Source organism: Balaenoptera physalus, assembly GCF_965194825.1.
Source record: "Balaenoptera physalus genome assembly, chromosome: 10".
Classification (NCBI taxonomy): Eukaryota; Metazoa; Chordata; class Mammalia; order Artiodactyla; family Balaenopteridae; genus Balaenoptera; species Balaenoptera physalus.
In genome coordinates this window covers 92,525,718-92,540,123 of record NC_138889.1, presented here as the reverse complement: position 1 = coordinate 92,540,123, position 14,406 = coordinate 92,525,718, and positions in this window count along the sequence as shown.

The window sequence follows — 14,406 nt, the reverse complement described above, 5'->3', positions numbered from 1 at the left end:
TGCCAGTTTGGGGCTTGGATAAAATTCTGAGAACCAGTTGCAAAACCTGACGAAAACCCCACTAAAGGGAATGTATGAGGAGGGAAATTGGAGAATTTTTCAAGTCGAGTGGGAGCAGTTTCAAGTATATGATGTTTCCAGTTTAGAATATTTATCAAATGTAAATGAAATTGACTGATTTAGAGTTTAGGATCCGTTAGGGAGAAGAGCCCCACAGAATACATCGGGCGGCTAGTTGAAAACCCCAGACTTCTGGGGTGATGTAGAGACAGGCTGAGTAAACTGAGTCTTACCAGAGCTGTACCCTAACCTGACTCAGCGTAGCACCTGCTTGAATTTTCTACCACTCCATTTTGCTAGTGGCCAGTAAGGTGGATTCTTCTTGGAGGAAGTAAAATCATCTGGAGTCACTACAATTTTCATACCTAACATCTGGAATTCCTTAAAAATTATTAAGTATGATTTTTTTAAAAAAACCCTTAACTGAAAAAGGAAAAACAAATCAAAACAAATGGGAAAATAGAAATTGCTCTCTAGGTGGTCCAGATACTGAAATTGACTGACAAGGGCTTTAAACATTTATGATTATTATGTTCAAGAAATAGAGAAAAATATGGAGAAAATTGATGTTAACTGAAGAATTTCACAAGAGAATTGGAGTCTATAAAAATCAAATAAAACAGAAATTCAAGAAATGGAAAAGTACAATCTTTGAATACAGGAACTCATCAGATAGGTTTAATAGCAGATTAGAAACAGCAGATTTATTATAGACTGCCACTAAGTCCAGTTTATAGTCAACCAACAAGTAAATTACTAAAGCCATTGACAGCTCTCAAGCTAACCTATTGAATCCAGATCATCTGATAAGTGCACCCACATTGATTAATTTGGTCCAATCCAATGTGATGCCCCTTACTACTTGATTTAAATCCTTAAAATTAATTCAATCAATTCCTAAAAATATTCCCCAGATTTCTGTTGAGACATAGATAGACAGATAGATAGACTGATGATAGATTCTTTCAATTCTTCCAGTGTCCATGCTATATTCTCCTAATCCAGATTTTGTTCTCATCTGCATGGAGAATGCTGATTGCTGATGTCTGATTCTAGCTATGTGTCTGGATTTGACTGTGGATCTTGTGAAGAACAGTATCCTCTTGAAGGGTTTCTGCATCAGATTAAAACATTATAGTCTCTACAACCATACAGGCTCAAAGATATGTGAAAGGGCTGCCCAGCTAGTAAGGGAGTCTTAAAGAATTTGTGGATTTATGATTTTTTGTTCATCTTAATTCATTCAGATATTCCCATTACAATGTCCTGGATTCCACTCTTTCTTGTTGAATTTCTTAACTCACATATCATTCTTAATGAAATTATGAATTTACATCCTGCTTTAATTTAAGCAAAGGAGCTCTTTGTTTCAGGTAAAGATTATTGATACTTTTTCTATAAGATAAGCAGTTCTTTTAGAGTAGTTTTATAAGTTTGCTGGTTCTCTAATGGGGATGGAGCTAAGATTTTTAAGCTCTGAAATTATTTTATATCTGTAACATCTTTGGTGAAGTCAGAGGAAGCCATTTAGTCTACTATCATTTAGCCTTATTTCTAACCTAAAATTCTGCTGGATCAGCACCTTGGTCTCCTAAACCTTGTCTTCAATAGACATGCCATTCTAAACAACCATATATTACAAGTTACTGTCTATCCACTGCATACCAGTGACCACTGGTATCCCATGTTCCCACTGAACATAAAACTAATCTCGGATTTCCATTATTGAGAACCTATTTTCTGAAATCATTTCTAATAGGAAATATAATACTAGTCTTTGATCAGTCAGGAATACAGAAACAATTCTAGATATTATAGCAAGTGCTTAAATAGAGTGAATTAGAGATTAAAAAAAAAAAAAAACCTTTGGAAAGTCTGATTGAGCAAAGGTTATGAAAGCTTTTACCAGACCTTAAGAAATTAGGAAATGCAGGAAACACAGGATATTGCCTTTTAAAAATGTAATGTAATTACTATTTTTTGGTAATTACTATTAATGTTTAAAATAAATTAAGAAAGAAAAAATTAACAATGGATAAAATAGGAAAAAAAAATAGCTTTGTTTCAAAGTGAACTAGTGGTAATGCCTAAAATGCTTACCAAAATAATTATTCTAACAACCAACTAAAAATGAAAACCTTAAATATCACCATGTAGTTGTTGACAGAACATGTATCAGACACCAATAAAGGACATAAGTTCCTTTAAAAAAAGATACAATAATTTTAACTGTTTCTAGACAGTTGCATACATCAGGAAACAATGATACTTTCAAATCAGAGGTGCATGCTTTCTTGGCCATCAGACATCCGCAAAGGTGCTTAGCTGACAATAATACTACTTGATTTAATTAAAATCCCATTTAAACTTTCATGTAGCTATCTGTGACAACAAATAAAAAGAATAAAAGAGCATGTGAAGTAAAGAATATATATATATATGTATTATATATATATACCATAAAATAATGATAAAAAGAAATGATAATGATAAGGAGGGATCATAACGATAAAGAGAAACACTTTATAATGATAAAATAATCAATTTGCAAAGAATATTAGCAATTTTAAATGTGCATGCGCCTAAAAACAAAGCTTCACAATATATGAAGCAAAATTGACAAAATTAAAAGGAGAAATAACATAACTACAGTTGGCAGTTTTAACAGGTTGGGTTCAGCGATTGATAGAATGAATAGCAAGTACAAATAACATCTGTAAGACTATACAATACTTGAAAAGCTCTACCAACTAACTTGACTTAATTGATAGCTTTAAATGGCATAATAAATTACCTTTTCAAGTGCATATAGAACATTTAACAGAGTAGATCATATTGTGAGCCATAAAAATAGTTTCAAAAAATTCAAATGCTTGAAAGAACAAAGAATATTCTACAACTACAACCTTGATATCAAAACCCCTGAAAGAATACAAAAGAAACCCGAAGACCAATATTTTTCAAGAAACAGATACAAAATTCTGTTGTAAAATTAATCATCTGTTTCTAAAAATTAACACTTCATGACCAAGAAGGGGTGTATTCCTGATACGCAGAATTGACTTTAAATTCAAATATCAATCAATGTAGTTTACCATATCAAAAATATAAAGGAGAAACAGTACATGATCTCCTTAACAGATGTAGAAAATGTTTTCGACAAAATGATGACTCATTCTTAAGATGTTATTCTTCCTAAATTGATCTATAGACATAATGTAACCCACATTAATACTTATGACATAATAAGACGTATATATTGTCTCTGTTCCTGACGGTGCTCCTAAAACCCTTGTAATTTCATGAGTGATAGGGGTGCTAAGAGTATCTTTTGTTCTAACTTTGATCTTTTGCCTGGATTCCTGAAATAAAGCTCCTAAAACCCTTGTAATTTGCTGAGTGATGGGAATGTCTTACACAGAGCTCCCAAACCCTTTGGAATTTCCTGGGTAACAGAAGCATCTTTTGTTCTAATAAAGCAACTCTGGGTGGGCTCTTGGGTAGGAGCTGGTCATGAGAAAGACCAAGCCATGATTAGAAGCTTGGAACTTTCAACCCCACCTCTTATCCTCTGGGAGGGTGAAAGGGGCTGGAGATAGAGTTAATCATCAATCATGCCTGTGTGATAAAGCCTCCATTAAAATCCATAAATCACAAAGTTTGGAGAGTTTCTGGGTTGATGCTGGGAGAGTGGCACACCCCAAATGCACAGGGACCAAAGATTCTGTGCTTGAAATCCTTCCAGACGTCTCCCTGTGTACCTCTTCATTTGGCTGTTCATCGGTATCCTTCATTATCCTTTATAATAAAGTGGTAAACATAAGTGTTTCCCTGAATTCTGTGAGGCCTTATAGCAAATCATAGAAACTGAGGAAGGGCTTGTGGGAACCTCCAATTTATAGTCTGGTTACAACTCCAGGACTTACAACCAGCATCTGAAGTGGGGAGTAGTCTTGCAGGATTAAGTCTTTTACCAGTGGGATCTGTGGTCACTCCAGGTAGTTAGTATCATAACTGAATTGTAGGACACATGGTTGGTGTCCAGAGAGTTGGAGGATTGGTTGGTGTGGGAAAAATGCACAACCATTTGGTGTCAGAAGTATTGTGGGTAGAGTAAAAGAAATAGTGTTTTTCTCTTAATACTCCAGCATGCTTGTTTGTAGAAATGGGAAAACTGTTTCTCAGATATTACATATGGATGTGAAAAAACTCTGTAACAGTGGGGCAGGGAGTATACAGGAAATCTCTGTACCTTGCTCTCAGTTTTGTTGTAAGCCTATAACTGCTCCAAAAAATATAAACTCTTAAAACAAAAAACTCTGTAATAGCCAAAACATTTTTCAAAAAGAACAGAGATGAATAGGTTAAACTCCTGGATTTCAGGATTTTCTAGAAAGCTACACTAATAATGATAGTGGACAGAAATAGAAATAGTGCATAGAAATGGGCATATAGGCCAGTAGAACAGATTAAATTGTCCCGAAGTTAATCCACACAGGGAGTGGATTCCTCACAAAATTTCAAGGAATTCAATGGGGATAGAATGCTTTGTTTTTTTTATTTGTTTGTAAACAAGAGGTGTTGTAAAAATAATAGTGAAGAAAATGTTGCTTGAGGTAAAGGTACATGTATTGATTAATAGAAAATAATTCATTGTCCAGAAAGAGTCTACACATAGATTGTCAGTGAACAATGGTGCAAAGATAATTCAAACCAAAAATGATTTTACTTGCAACAAGGGTTCTGAAACAACATTTTTTTAAAAATTCACTTTTAAATTATATACCCAGAAATGAACACAAAATGGGCCATGGCCCTAAAAGTAAAAAGTAAAGTGATATGATTTTTGCAATAAAATATAAGAGAAAAGCTTTATAACTTTGGGATAGCAAAGGATTGCTTAAAGAACATAAAACAACAAGCATAAAAATAATCAAAATAATAATGATTTGGACTACATTAAAATAAAACTCTGGTCTTTACAAGATGCAATGAATAATATGTGATTAATAAAATTAAAAGGCAAACCACAAAAATACACACGCATATATACATGATAGAACTATAACAAAGACTTATATCCGTAATATATAAGTAAAGCACTCTTAAAGCATAAGAAGAAGAAGAAGAAGAAAAATGGTTACAGGATTTAAAAATATATGAATATCTAAGAGGTCATGAAAAGATGTTCAACATCATTAATCATCAGGAAATGTTGATTAAAACCCCAAAGAGATAAGACTACTTACCTAAAAGGAAAGATAAAAATAAAAAATTGTTAATATTAAATTTAGGCAAGAACATTGAGCAACTAGAATTTTTATTCATTGCTGGTGGGAGTGTGAAACTGTACAATCATTTTGATTCAAAGTTTACCAGTTACCTTTAAGTTATATACTTTTCATGAGACCTCGCAATTTCACTCCTAGGTACATGACCAAGGTGTATATATATATACACACACATACATATATATATGTGTAAAAGGACCTGTTCATGAATATTCACAGCAGCTTTATTCTTAGTAGATCCAAATTGGAAATACTCAATTTTCTACCAAAAAGTAAATGGATAAACAAATCACTGTACATTCATATAATGGTATGCTACTCAGCAACAAAAAGGATAAAAACTACTAATACACAAAAGAATTTTATGAACAAAAAAGTGAGGCAGAAAATAGTATATATTTGTTCCATGCTGGTCTCAGCCTATCAATAACCAATGCTGTGGTTGGATCAGCTCTTGTGATTTTTGTTATGGTTGCAAGATGCCCTTCAGCAAAAACCATCAGGAAACTTTGAAAGAAATAGGGGTTTCTTACTTACAAGACCTGGAGATTACACAGCACACCTGGAGCCACACAGCAAGTTCATGGGGAGAGAGAGAACCCATGGACCTAGAATTCTGCTTTTATTGGGGTTGAGGGTGGGGACCCACCCAGGGTTTTTCAAGTTCATTCTTTGTCAGGGAATTAAAAACCTAAGGGTGGGAATTTAAAGCGTGGGAAGAGAATAAAACAGGTTGCCCAAATGGCCTCTTATTGAAATCAATGAAGATTTCTAAAACAAAGAAGCCTCAGCGGGGGCAAGTGGCCTGGCTCTTCATCTAGTGGAGAGGCTGGCCCTGTGTCCATCTACCATAGCCATCTTTGAAGGAAATTCCTCTTTGTAATGGATTCCTCGGCAATTAAACCTGAAGCCATGCCCTTGTATTGCAAAAAATAAAAAATAACTGTCAGGGCTTACACTATAATATTGTATGACTCTATTTATGTAAAATTCAGTATAAGGCAAAACTAATCTATGATGTCAAAAGAAATCAGAATACTGGTTTTCTATGTGTTAGGGATTGAGAGTGGTTTATACGTAAAGGATTATTCTGAGATAATGGATATGTTCTATTTCAAGATTGGTGGGATGGTTGTATCTGGGAGTAATGATCAAAAACTTATCAAACAGATACGAAAAATGAATGGGTTTATTTTATGTAAATAATCTCTCAGTGAAGTTGACTTAAATAGCAAAGAATTAAATTTATATGTTATGGCATATTAATTACAAGAACCATTATGGAGGATTATTGAATTCTGTGAACTGTAACAAAACTAAAAGCTCAATACAAGTATTAGCATGATGAGTATTTGGTCAATTAATTTCAAAATTGGTCAAAATCTGGTGTCATTAAAAACAATGCATAACTACTTTGAATACCTTGTTTGTTAGTTAAAATACATAGGCTGATCAATAGCCAGTTTTTTTTATTGTAGGGAAAGATCTTTCCAGCGCACGTTTCTAGTAGTGTGGTTCTGCTGACTCCGGTTTCACTTCATATTCTTACATAACATAAATTGTTATGTATAAGAAGATTATTAATTTGAATTTTTTGAAGAGGTAGTAAGAATTTGAAGGCATTACAAACTGAGGACAGAATCCTTCCAGATTTTTACACTATTTCCCCTCAGTATTTTACACTTCCTTCAACCATATCTAATTTATAAGCTTTTCTTTAAAAAAATCTATTTACTTTGAACTTAGTTTTCATAGAAACAACAGAAATTAAAACGCTTGACACATAATTCAACATTGTGAATAACGTTTTATTAATTATCTAATTATAACAAGTACAACAGACATTAAGTGGTTTAGAAATTCATGTCCTCTCTTTTGGAGGGAACAAAAGTACATAATGTACTTGAATCACAGTTTTCATATATTTTGGTCTCAAGATCCATTACAGTCTTAAAATCTATTGAGGATCCCAAGGAGCATTTTTTTAAATGTGGTGATATCTACCAACACTATCTGTATTTGACATTACAACTGAGAATTTTTTAAATACTTTATTTATTTAAAATAAAAAACCTATTAATGGTTGACATAAATAACATAATTATGAAAGATAGTTGCATGTTTCAAAACAAAAATAACTAGTGAGAAGAGAAACATTCTTTTATTTCTTTTTCTTTTTTTGCAAATCTCAAGTCTTGAAGGACTTGTTTAATAGAAGACAGCTGGATGTTCAATCTGCTGTGATATGCTATTTAGGTTGAGGTATGTTTAAAAAAAAACCAGCCACACATACAGATATATATTTAGAAATGGAAGTAGTACTTGTAAAGTCTGTTAATATTATTTTGGATATCATTGTTCATGTTATGAGAAAAAACACCAAGGGATAGTTTCTTAAAGGTTAGTTTTAATGTAGAATCTGAGTCCCTATCAATGAACTTTTCTTGCTATATTACATTAAAATCCACTGAATAGATCTTTTACTCCTGCAAGGATCTGTACCAACATGAATTCGTCAATTAGAAAATATTGGTTCGCTGAGTTACATAGAACTTCCAAATGTTGATTCAATTCATTGTATCAAAAATTGCATTTGTTTAAAACCCCACAGATATTATCAGATACACCTTTAAGTACTGAGAAGTTGTCAATCTCATATGGCAGATATAGGTCTTCCATAATTCTAATTCTCACTTGAAATGTCAAATTGTATCTTTGGTTTAAAAAGTCTACTGTTTTCCTTATGGGAATAGGCTGACTTTTTGTTCCTTTTTGGAGAAAAGTCCACAAATACTTGTCAATATGCATAGTTCCCCTCTCAGACGCTTTTTCAGGTAAAAACGGTGTTGTGTGAAAAAAGCAGCTAATTCAGCACGACTCAAACAACTATACAAACGTTTTTCCTATAAACAACCATCTACTACAGTTTTCAACAAAGTGCTCCTCATTTTGTAACACAAAATACTAAATAAAATAGAATAAAAAATAAAATGTACTAAAGTGTTGAGATTTCATAAAGTTAATATTATTCACTTTCATCAAGGACATTCTTGTGTATTACTGGCATAGCATTCTGTTAGTTTGTGGTGACAGAGAACACGGTGATTACTTGGCAGAGTCTGGTGTGGCTGCAGTGATTCTTTCTATGGCATTGTTTTACCACTTTTGCTTCTGTAACATCAGGATAAGTGTCAACACAGTGAAAAAAGCCCACTAATGTCTTAGTGTTATTATGAAAATAACTATAATGTTTATGCTTATAAGCTCATTATCTCTTACTGATCAACACTGATGCCAGTAAAATATCCAGGAGACCTTAGTTCAAACAAAGAAGTAACTGTACTTAATTGAAGGAGGTCATTGTTAATCCTAGTCAATAAAATGGCTAATAGATAAATCCCTTTATAAAGATACCAGCTCAAATTCAGTCTTTAAAATGACATCTTCTCCTGAATATCTGTAAAGACAAAAGACAAAAACTTTAAAAAAAAATATTTCATTTTTTACTCTAAAACTTAAAGTGACCAATTCTGTCATTCGAAGTTTCTTTAATGCAGTTTCCTCCAATACAATGCATTACTTCATTAATCTCATTGGTATTCTAAACCAAAATTCTATTATTATATTTGTTTGTTCTGGTACCTGCTCTAGGTAGAAAATTAGTTTTTGAACAAATTCAATATATCTAGAAAAAAATTAAATGTCCTGAATTTCCATTATGTTATTCGAGCAGAATTTTATTTTTTTGCAGGTGAACTTTGCAAGTGTCAATGTCTTGAACTTCTGGGGCTGAATCACAGCCTCTTCTTCCACAAAGTGAGAGTTTATAGAGATGTAAGCACTTAGTTGGTTAGAATTTTGGCCTTTTGTTCTGTCCTGTGCTATATTCTGAGATATAAATATAGGATGGGAAAATAAAAGTTTGGTTCTAAAGAGAAGAAACTTTGCATTATGCTCATGATACCTAAACTATTGCCCCCCAGACATCAGTCAAATGCGCTGATACAGCATCCTGTGCAAAAAATAGCCAACCTGCTCATTGGAAATTCTCACTTCATAATTGCCGTGGCAGTGACTGTAACAGCCCTCATACTTTATATGTAGATCCACCCTTGATGTAAGTGTAATCAGAACCCAAGCATTCATGTGAACTTGAAGTTGGTCTAAAATTCAAAATTCCCCCACAACTTTAGTGACAATACACCATTCTTTAATGTATCTTCAGTTGTATAAACAACTGTAGATGACTTAAAGGTACTTTCTGTTGATAGTCTTGGTTATCTTGCACGGCCATTTCCAGCATCCTTCAACTCCCATTTAGGTTTACTCTTTCTTCCCATTGCTTTTTATCTAAGAGTCAGGGTTTTGGGTTTTGGTTTTTTTGTTTGTTTGTTTTGGAAGGAACTTTCCCTCATTTTTCTCTATATATCTCTCAATATGAACATTACAAATTTCTCCTTCACTGAAGCATTGAAAACCACACCCTCCAGGCAGCTGGGATAAAGTCTTCAGATCTCACCATGGACTCAATCTATAATTCTGACCTATGAACTGAGAGAGGCCAAGTGACAAAATGGCAGCCACCAATTACACCAGAGAAGTGGCAATTGGCTTGATCATGCACTGTGTGCTTTGCTAATGTGCGATAACCTTTGCAGATACATTAACCAGCCCCAAACTAAAAAGTTACAATTGACAGAAGCTTGACTGCTATCGATTTCAGTGCTTTTCATCTGCAATAACATCCTTATCAAAATTCAGCGGCAATTCTTAGCATTTTACTAGGAAACTAAACTGAAGACCATGTGAGTTGTTTCAATAAATTGGAAATTGTAACAGTGCATCAATTTCCTTCCATTTCTCTTGGATCTATACTGCTTTGTTATTTTGAAGTTAAAATCCTTTGTTCCTTTAACAATTGTTTCCTTCACTTATTCATTACTTCAAAAATGTCTCAGACACTAAAACCTATGGAAACTAGTAAGATGAGGCACATGCCTTCAAAGAGTTTTAAGCTAATTGGATAATCAGTAGATAGTGTAAGTGCTATATGAAAATAGCACCTGCAATTGTGCCAAATAGCATCTTTTGGATGACTTTTGACAGATGTGACCCTTGTAACATCATATCTATAAATTTACCTAATTAGCTTGTGTGGGATGAAAAAAAGAAACAATTTAAAAGCATCATTGTCAATATATTCACAATACTGGATTTAGCACCCCGAAAGTGCCCTGTTTTTAAAAACCTGAAATAAGTCACTTTTAGTGTCACTCAATCCTCCTAGCCCTGCCCGAAAAAATACAGGGAACAAATTATTGAACAATCTCCCTGACAGTTCCGTAGATTTCTGACAAATGGATGCTTCGGAGTCCCCATTGTTTACCATCTCCACAGACAGAACTCAGTTAATGAAATGGCTAATTAGATTTCTGTAATCCTATAGTCATTGTGTGTGAGGTGACATTTTGTAGGCATTTCTCTTGTGGCTCCTTCAATGTGATATGGAACATTTTCCCTTAGCCAACTTGGCTTTTGTTGTTTTGTTGGAAAGGCAGTTCCCTCTGTCGGTGTAATGAAATCATTGCCTTCCCAAATACAGCTCCGCCACTCAGCATTTAAATAGAAAAGAATAGGAAAATGGGGCTTCCCTGGTGGCGCAGTGGTTGAGAGTCTGCCTGCTAATGCAGGGGACACGGGTTCGAGCCCTCGTCTGGGAAGATCCCACATGCCGCGGAGCAACTAGGCCCCTGAGCCACAACTACTGAGCCTGCGCGTCTGGAGCCTGTGCTCCGCAACAAGAGAGGCCGTGATAGTGAGAGGCCCGCACACCGCGATGAAGAGTGGCCCCCGCTTGCCACAACTAGAGAAAGCCCTCGCACAGAAACGAAGACCCAACACAGCCAAAAATAAATAAATAAATTAATTAAAAAAAAAAAAAAGAATAGGAAAATGATCATCTGATTAGTCAAAGAGGCCATGTTCAAAATCCACTTCCAAAATCTAATATTAGAATTGGATTGAGTTCAGAGTGGAGGAGGGACTTAGGTATTATTACATACTGCAGTACCTATTCATTGACCAGCAGAATGTGGAAGATGAAGTCTTAAATTCTTATTCTTATAATCCATAAGTAAATTCTTTAAAAAAGCAGGGGCAGGGGGACTATTTTAGACAGATTTTTTTAGACTCTAACACCCATATTATAGCCAAGAAGTGAAAGATCAGGACCAAAGAGACATTCCAAGTACCAAATAAAAATTATTTAAAATACTGGGGTGATAAGTAGTACTACCATTTAGAATTTAATAATTATTAAGTATGAAAAATCATAGAGATTTTATGTTAGAATTTTAATTAATATAAGTTTATTTTCTAGAAATTCTACTAACTTTTACTTTGAGCTACCTTTCTATCAGGGTGGCAGAAATTTGGTATTAATCATGTTGAAGGTCCACACTTTTCCAGGAGATTGTGTCAAAGTTTATACTTTTTAACTTGACTTGGGGGGTGGATATTGGGTACAGTTCTCAAAGCCAGCAATCCACTCAAGCTTCCACTAAGATATCTTCAATCTATTCAGACTCCAGGTCTAAGCCCAACACAAATTACACTTGAGATATTCCTTCAGGTCCAAGAATGCCACCTGCTACTTCTGTACTGTTCAGATGCATGGGAGCCATCTACTTACCTTCAGACCAGGCATAGGAAATATCTTTGATTCTAAGAAACTATACCTACCTAGATACAAGATGGAGTGCGTACATAACGTCCGTTCCTGCCACCATAGCCACTTTGTTCATAAGCCCATTGAGCAATGACAGGGGTAGCTGAGGAAAGACAGGTAGCTACAGAACAGCTCAGCCTATCCACTTGATTATTAAAATCCTCCTCTGCTGAGGCCATCCTTTGGTGAGTTCTGACATAGGACATAAATATCTTCAAGTTTTTTGCCCATTCAGAGGGGTCTATTCACATATCTCTTCCCCAAATTTCTTCTATCACCAGTTTTCCAATCATGTTCCTTTTAAGTCCCTGACCTTCAGCTAAACCACTGGCCACAGCTCATGAATCAGTGTATAATTCCATGTCTGACCATTTCTCCTTCTAAGTGAACAACCGCTTCGTTCCTGAAGTTCTATCCACTGTGAGAATTTCCCTTTATCCCTATACTTCAGGGTTGTCCCAGAGAGGGACTTACAGTGTTGCAGCTATCTACTTTGGAGTGGTGCCTGACTAGTCTGCAGAACCAGCTATAAACTAGGCCCTCTCTTCCTCTACCAAGTGATTGTAGGGAATTTCCCACAAGACCAGAGGTGCAGGCTGAGGGAACTAGAGAGAGATAGCAATCTAGCAGGAGTGGGGACCATGGGCATTTGGACCGCTTCTTCATGTAACTAACATGTGCCTTCAGGTCCTCTCAGGCCATTCATTATGGAGGCGAAGAAGTCCCATGATGTGCTGTCTAGAAGCTGGAGAACCAGTGGAAAGACAGAGGTATAATTCATTCTGAGTCCAAAGGCCTGAAGACCAGGGGAGCCCAACAGTGTAAATCCAGGTCCAAGGTGAAGGCCTAAGAACCAGGAGTGCCGGTGTCCTAGACAAGAGAAGATGGACACCCCAGCTCACACAGAAAGCAAATATGTTCTTCCTCCACTTTTCTATTCTGTTCAGTCTACCAATTCAAATGTTAATCTCTTCCAGAAACATCCTCACAGACATACCCAGAAATAATGTTTTACCAGCTATCTGGGCATCGCTGATCACAACACAAAAAAATATATATTTCAAAATCCAGGCAGTTCTCATCATCTGCATTGGGTAGTCCAAGACACTCCACATTGCCTAGAATACATCCTACTTCAAGGTCATTATTTGCCCAGGAATGTTTTATGTGGTCTTTTTCAACATTACTGAATTTTTAATTTTATCCACCTGTTTCAAGACTTTAAAAGAATTGTATTTGGGAAAAAAATCTAGTGTACATTTAATTAAGTGGATTCTCAGAAAAATATTTAGACATTACTGTTCCTTATATAGCCACTGACATAAGTATATTCTTGGTAAGATGACTTAGAAAATTGTGGAACAAAGCAATGAAGGAAATAATCCATGTAAAGGGGCTTAGTAAAACGTCAAAAACAAAGTAATCACCCCTCCAAATTATTATTATTATTACTATTTTATTATCACTATTTTGTTTCATAAGAAACATTTTAATGAAGAAGACTACTGAACATTTTGACAGAGAAAACTCATTGAGAATTTTCCCCTTTACATTAACAAGGGGGAAGTAAGAAAGGATTTTTTTTTTAAATGAATGTTTATTTATTTTAAGTGGGCCATCATTATTGCTTTAAATTCCAAATGGAATTTTCAATATTGGCAATGAAGGAAAAGTATCCTTTTATTTTGGAGGGAATAAATATAACATGGGAGATACTTGAGAAAATCACCTCAAAATTCTAGTACACAATTTTACAATCAGTTTTCAAACTACAATCACACTTAAGGAGAATAAAATTTGAAGAAAGTAAAGAACTCCAATTAAGAGTCATTAATATTCAAGTTGAGTAGTCAACAATCACTTTTATTTTGATGTATTTAGTTCTTGGTTCACTTGTAATATTTCTGAATATGCTGAAATGGACCTGTGAATAGTACAGAAGAGAAGCTAATTTAGTATCTGTTGAAGGAAGAACATTTTTTTAAATGCCCAATTAAGTGATTATTAAATGTTTTAATTTCCCTGAATCATAATAGTCTCCAATTCACATACAAAAATGTGAATAATAAAGCCATCTTACCATTTGACATTCTTTCTAAGCCATTAACACCATTTTTTTTCCTGTTCAGATTACTCCCATAACATTGGGGAAAACACTATTTGCAAATAAATAGCATGTCCTTTAAAGCTCTACTGCTGTGCAATTTAGGATAAGGAAATAAAGAATTTATCTCAAAAAATATTAATGGGTCTCTACTAGATCTTATTTCAGATAAATTCCCATTACTTGCAAAGAGTTTTCTGATTTCTCTTAGGATAGTTTTAAAA